Here is a 5,824-nt window from a genome sequence, read left to right on the forward strand (position 1 = left end):
TTAGTTTTAGTAAAAACTTGATCGGTGACAACGATGAAAAGTAGCCTACCCTTGTTCTCGGAACAGGACCAAAAAAAAAACTTAAAATCTTTAACGTTTTTTTATTATTATTATTATTATTTAATTTCATGTTTTGGATTTGATTTATTATTTAATTTTATAAACCAACATATAATCAAATACATTTTTTGTAGGCTAACTGGACTTTTGACTCAAAACCTTATAGTTGCTGAGATTGTCCCATCCTCTCCTCTGTATACGGACAATGTTTGTTACTGACAAGCATCTTATTTGTTTTTGTAAGAAAACAACAACAATAACACCAATTCTGATTCCACCGGACTAACAGCAGCACCTTTAGATACATATGCTGACGTTATAATAAATACTGTGTGTGACCGTGTGTGTGTGTGTGTGTGTGTGCGTGCGGTAATTGTGTCCATGCGCGAGAGTACAGAGGAGGGAGGAGAGACCGAGAACGGGAGAAGGGCCGCCATTATTGGGAAGCTGAAAAAACACATTAACACACACATTCACACGCGCTCCGTCACTGAATTTCGCCTTTATGCTAGGAGAAGTCCTTTTTTCCGTCGGAGACTTGCGCTGTTCCTCACAGACCGCGTGTTGACGGCTGAAATGTCTGATAAACATGGACAACTCGGGATGTTTTGGACACAACAAAGGAAATTATAAGTGCTCCGAAACAACGTGGTGAACCCAAGGGAAGACACAACGATACAAAGCTGTTTTTTCCCCCTCTCTCTCTCCTTCAACGCCCCCTCCTTTCCAACAAGAAACAGTGATCTGATATTCCAGTCTGGGTTTTCCCTCGATGTTTTTTTGTCTTTTGTGCTGCATTTGGGAAGAGAACCACAAATCAGATTGTTGAAAACTTTCAGAATACAATCAGTCATTGAAAGAAGAGATTGTATTGCGTTCGGACAGCTGCGGAAGGTGAACGCCGACGTTTATGGGTCTACTGCTGGACTATTATTATTATTGCTATTCCTCATCTTGATGAATTTCTGAGCCGGTTATACTGCTGCTGCAGGATAAAGGATTGAAAGAGAAGAGAAAGGGAGGCATGCTGTGGTATGCACCAGTCTTTTTCTTTTCCTTCATCTACATTTCCTAAATCCATGGGATTCTGTAAGCAAACTTGTGCTATTTACTATGTCTAGAGGAAACTAGAGGGGTGTATGTAGATTTGTTATTACATTGAACTACATCTGGTTTCCATGTGATATTTTGTGATTGGTTTAATATTCCATCACCCAGATCAGGAGTTTGTTACATCTTTGCCTCTTAACATGTTCTCATATCTATGCTCAGATACCCAGCCTTACAGCTGTCAGGCAGAATATGTGGCAAATCAATGGGTTCAGAGCAGTCTTTATGCTTTACATCTTTCAAAATGATTTCTGGTAAATTGGTTTATGATAATCAAAGCCAAAAACATAATCATTGCTAGGTTTTCCGTGGACCGAGATGGAAATGGGTGAACGAATGTCTGGCATCACCCAAATAAAGCACTGACGCTTTGACTCAGATCGGATACATAGACTGTGTTTACATGCACAACAATATTCAGGGTTTGATCATATTCTGTTTATGTAAGCCTCATATAAACTTTAGCATGAATGCCATAACTGGATTACGCCAAAATTCTGGTTTATTAAACACAATTTTGGCTCACTTATTCGGAAATGTAGACCTTAATCTGAAAATGTTGTGCATGTAAAAGTGGTTATTATTATTATTAATCTTGAGCATTTTTTTTGGAACATTGCTTTTGACGTAAGGCAGTATAGTCCAGTTGTTCTTTGATTTTAACATTTTGCTTTGGCCCTAAATGGCATTTTGTGTTACAGAGAGAAAAAAAATACAGTTTGTTTAGGAAGTTTTGAGTTTGGTTGAAGTCATGCAGATGAAAGTCCATCAAATCAGGAATGAACGATAAGGGTTGGAATGTCTGTTCAGCCAAACTCTGGGGCCATTTCCCATCGGGGTATTGGCAGAAAGACTCATTTCACTTCTTATTTGGCACTTTTACAGGACATTTAAAGAGATACTTCACCCTTAAATTTAAAATGCTGACATCGTTTACTCACCCTCATGTCATTCCAAGCCTTCCTTACTTCCTTCTGTGAAACACAAAAGACGATATTTCAACACAATCCAATTGCCATTCATAACTATTTTACATTTTTCCGATTTAGTGGCTAATTTGTGTGAATTCGTACGAACAAATTTTTACGTTTTTTAAATTCTTTTTGCATCCCACTGACACAGAGGTGGGCCTTTATGCTTTTTTCTAAAAATCATACATACGATACAAATTATGTTCACCAAATGGTTATGTTTTCTTATGAGTTTGGGTTGGATAGTTTGAAATGAAAGCCAATTGGGTCCAGTGTTGTCTATTATTCTTTAAAATAGCGTCTTTTTGTGTTCTGCAGAAAAAAAGTCAGTCATACAGGTTTGGATCGACATGAAAGTGAGTAAATGACAGAATGTTTGGGTGAACTAACGCTTTAAGAGGTTTGCACCAGATGAATTGCACAAATAGTCAGTAAATGAGACATTCTGTTCATTTACCAGTTTTGTGTCTGTGAATAAATATCACCCGTTGACTCGTGAGGGCCCTCTGCCTCAAAAATAAATAGAAGTGGCAATTGATTCTCTTTCGGTGCCTTGCTGGAAGTACATTCCTCTAAAACATAGCAACTGTGTACTTGGATGGCATGTGCTTGTATTCCTGTACATGCTTAATAAAGCTCATACTTGTTATACTGTCTTCCTATTACAAAGCCAGAACTATAGAGACTCTAAATTGTTCAAGTGAAGCATGTGTTCTTTCCTGTGATCTTTCATTTCTAAACGCAGACCCCATGACCCCTCCGAGCCCCTTAGCTGAAATGTGAAGAATGCAGGAGGATTCAGCGCAATCAAACTCTTTAGGCTTCAAGCACTACTGCCATGTTTCTCCTCCTGTTGCATGTGCTCTGAGTAAAGGTTAATAGTTGAGGTTGTTGATGGTTTCACAGTGAGCGTTTTTAAGGAGATATATGTCCAAAAAATGACATTTTTCCGATTTAGTGGCTAATTTGTGTGAATTCGTACGAACAAATATTTACGTTTTTTTTTATTCTTTTTGCATCCCACTGACACAGAGGTGGGCCTTTATGCTTTTTTCTAAAAATCATACATACGATACAAATTATATTCACCAAATGGTTATGTTTGCTTATGAGTTTGGGTTGGATAGTTTGAAATGAAAGCCAATTGGGTCCAGTGTTGTCTATTATTCTTTAAAATAGCGTCTTTTTGTGTTCTGCAGAAAAAAAGTCAGTCATACAGGTTTGGATCGACATGAAAGTGAGTAAATGACAGAATGTTTGGGTGAACTAACGCTTTAAGAGGTTTGCACCAGATGAATTGCACAAATAGTCAGTAAATGAGACATTCTGTTCATTTACCAGTTTTGTGTCTGTGAATAAATATCACCCGTTGACTCGTGAGGGCCCTCTGCCTCAAAAATAAATAGAAGTGGCAATTGATTCTCTTTCGGTGCCTTGCTGGAAGTACATTCCTCTAAAACATAGCAACTGTGTACTTGGATGGCATGTGCTTGTATTCCTGTACATGCTTAATAAAGCTCATACTTGTTATACTGTCTTCCTATTACAAAGCCAGAACTATAGAGACTCTAAATTGTTCAAGTGAAGCATGTGTTCTTTCCTGTGATCTTTCATTTCTAAACGCAGACCCCATGACCCCTCCGAGCCCCTTAGCTGAAATGTGAAGAATGCAGGAGGATTCAGCGCAATCAAACTCTTTAGGCTTCAAGCACTACTGCCATGTTTCTCCTCCTGTTGCATGTGCTCTGAGTAAAGGTTAATAGTTGAGGTTGTTGATGGTTTCACAGTGAGCGTTTTTAAGGAGATATATGTCCAAAAAATGATAATTCTGTCATTTACTCACCCTCATGTTGTTCCAAACCTGTATGGCTACATACTTTCATTGTATGGAATAGAGCAGCCTGGACATTCTGCTATATAGCTGCTTTTGTGCTCCACACAAGAATGTTTGTAACAACATGAGTGTGTAAATGATGACCGAATTGTCATTTTTGGGTGAGTTTCCCTTATGACTGCTTTGGAATTCATTGCAGAAACCCAAGTGATTTGTTGTTGTGTCTTGTCTCCGTAACTTTGAACAGGTAGACAGAACTCAGAGAGACATGATTGCAATCTGTTGTAGGAGTGGCTTTGCTCTCCCAGAAATTCACAACATTTTGAGCCGGCCGATGGAAACTCTTGATAAACGTCATGGGCTTATAAGAGTTTAATCTCTTATTCCTCAGCCCCGTTCACCTTATCTCACATATATATATTTCAGCTGATGTGAGCCAGTCACCATCTATGCAGTCCAGTCTAGGCACTGTATGCGCTATTTTGGAGCCGCAACGGTAGATAATAAGCGTGATATTTAGTCATTTGTACTTGACATTAGAATTAATAGGGACATTTTCTGGACAAGTACACCCTCTAAATGCTTTCCACCTTTGCTAATATATGTGTGATTTGCACGAACAGAAGCGTCTGTGATCTATCTAAGCCCTTTTGCTGTGTCTTCAGCATTAGCCAATGTTCATCTGCCAAATGTCTGGCCCATAAGTCCTGTCCACTTGCCAAACATTGCAGAAAGGGTGATTGGTAATTTAATCCTTCTCATTTATTTTTCCAGTTCCATTTTCTCCTTGAATTCAGCATGTCACGACTGAATAATTAGTTGTGCTTGCTAAGGCAAGTATCACTATTACTCATACTCATAGGGTTGGGATTTAAACAAACCTTTAGCCTTAGCAACCACCCTGAAACAGTGTTGGGTGTAGCGTTGCTGCAAATAGCAAAGCTATGTTTCTCTGTTGTAGCATTGCTAGTTTTAAAATGATGCAGATTTTTAGTAGCAAACCTAATTTAGTAATTAAGTATGAATTTAGTGCGATAGTTTTAATTTTATCAAGCAATATTTACAAAATCAAATTGTGCGTTGGGTATTTTCTGTCATCTGTTTATAATTGGATCTAGCGATGTCCGATTTGAGAATGAATCATTCTTTTGGTTCTTTCAGTCAGTTCTTTTCTATCTGTTAATTTATTTTACATTTATTTAACAATGTAAAGTAGTTTAAATGTAGAAAGTTACTTTTGCGAAGTATTTTGTTTTGTAACTAGCTACTTTCTTTAAGTTAAGCTTTCTTTTAGCTTCGCCTGTAGCTAACTTTTCTTGTCGAACACTTCCCAAAACATCCCACTTGTAAACAACCAACCTGAACACCTTGGTAACTGCATAACAAACCCTTGGCAATATTTTTGCACCAAAATAAAATGTAACGAAATGAAAGTTTTTATTCAGCCTAAAATTTAAATAGAAATTTAGGGCTGTGCGATTTGGGGAAAATATCTAATTGCGATTTTTTTTGATAGATATTGCGATTTGATTTGCGATTTTAATTTTGCAAAGTCAAGCTTCAATTTAATATTGTCAATAGTGTGCAGCACAGTATGGGTATCATTACCCTGCTGAAAAAAAAAACAATGGAAACCATCACAGAAATTATGGTTTCCATTAAAACAATTACAAAATTCCTTTTTGTAGTGTGTTTTGGGCATTATTCCAATAGGCATTACTGTTGTTCTATTGTTTCCCATCTGCCAGATTACATATCACCAATAGAATCCATCAAATACCAGTAGACACCATTATAGTTTACATTAAAGCCAATATAATTCCCATTATAACCCTTAAATCCATTAAAT

General features: G+C 37.4%; 1 protein-coding gene across 3 annotated transcripts in view; it reads left to right on the forward strand.

Annotated features, from left to right (window-relative positions):
• Positions 1–418: 418 nt before the first annotated feature.
• The window catches only part of LOC107724951 (rho GTPase-activating protein 35-like), a 119,492-nt gene continuing 114,086 nt past the window's right edge, over positions 419–5,824 (forward strand). The window contains exon 1 of one of the 3 annotated variants that reach the window (XM_016534044.1): positions 419–1,092. The gene's annotated coding sequence lies outside the window, so the exon portion shown is untranslated. The other 2 variants (XM_016534046.1, XM_016534045.1) reach the window with 2 other exon arrangements.

The sequence above is a fragment of the Sinocyclocheilus rhinocerous genome, unplaced genomic scaffold (genome assembly GCF_001515625.1).
Source record: "Sinocyclocheilus rhinocerous isolate Xijiao unplaced genomic scaffold, SAMN03320098_v1.1 scaffold996, whole genome shotgun sequence".
NCBI lineage: Eukaryota > Metazoa > Chordata > Actinopteri > Cypriniformes > Cyprinidae > Sinocyclocheilus > Sinocyclocheilus rhinocerous.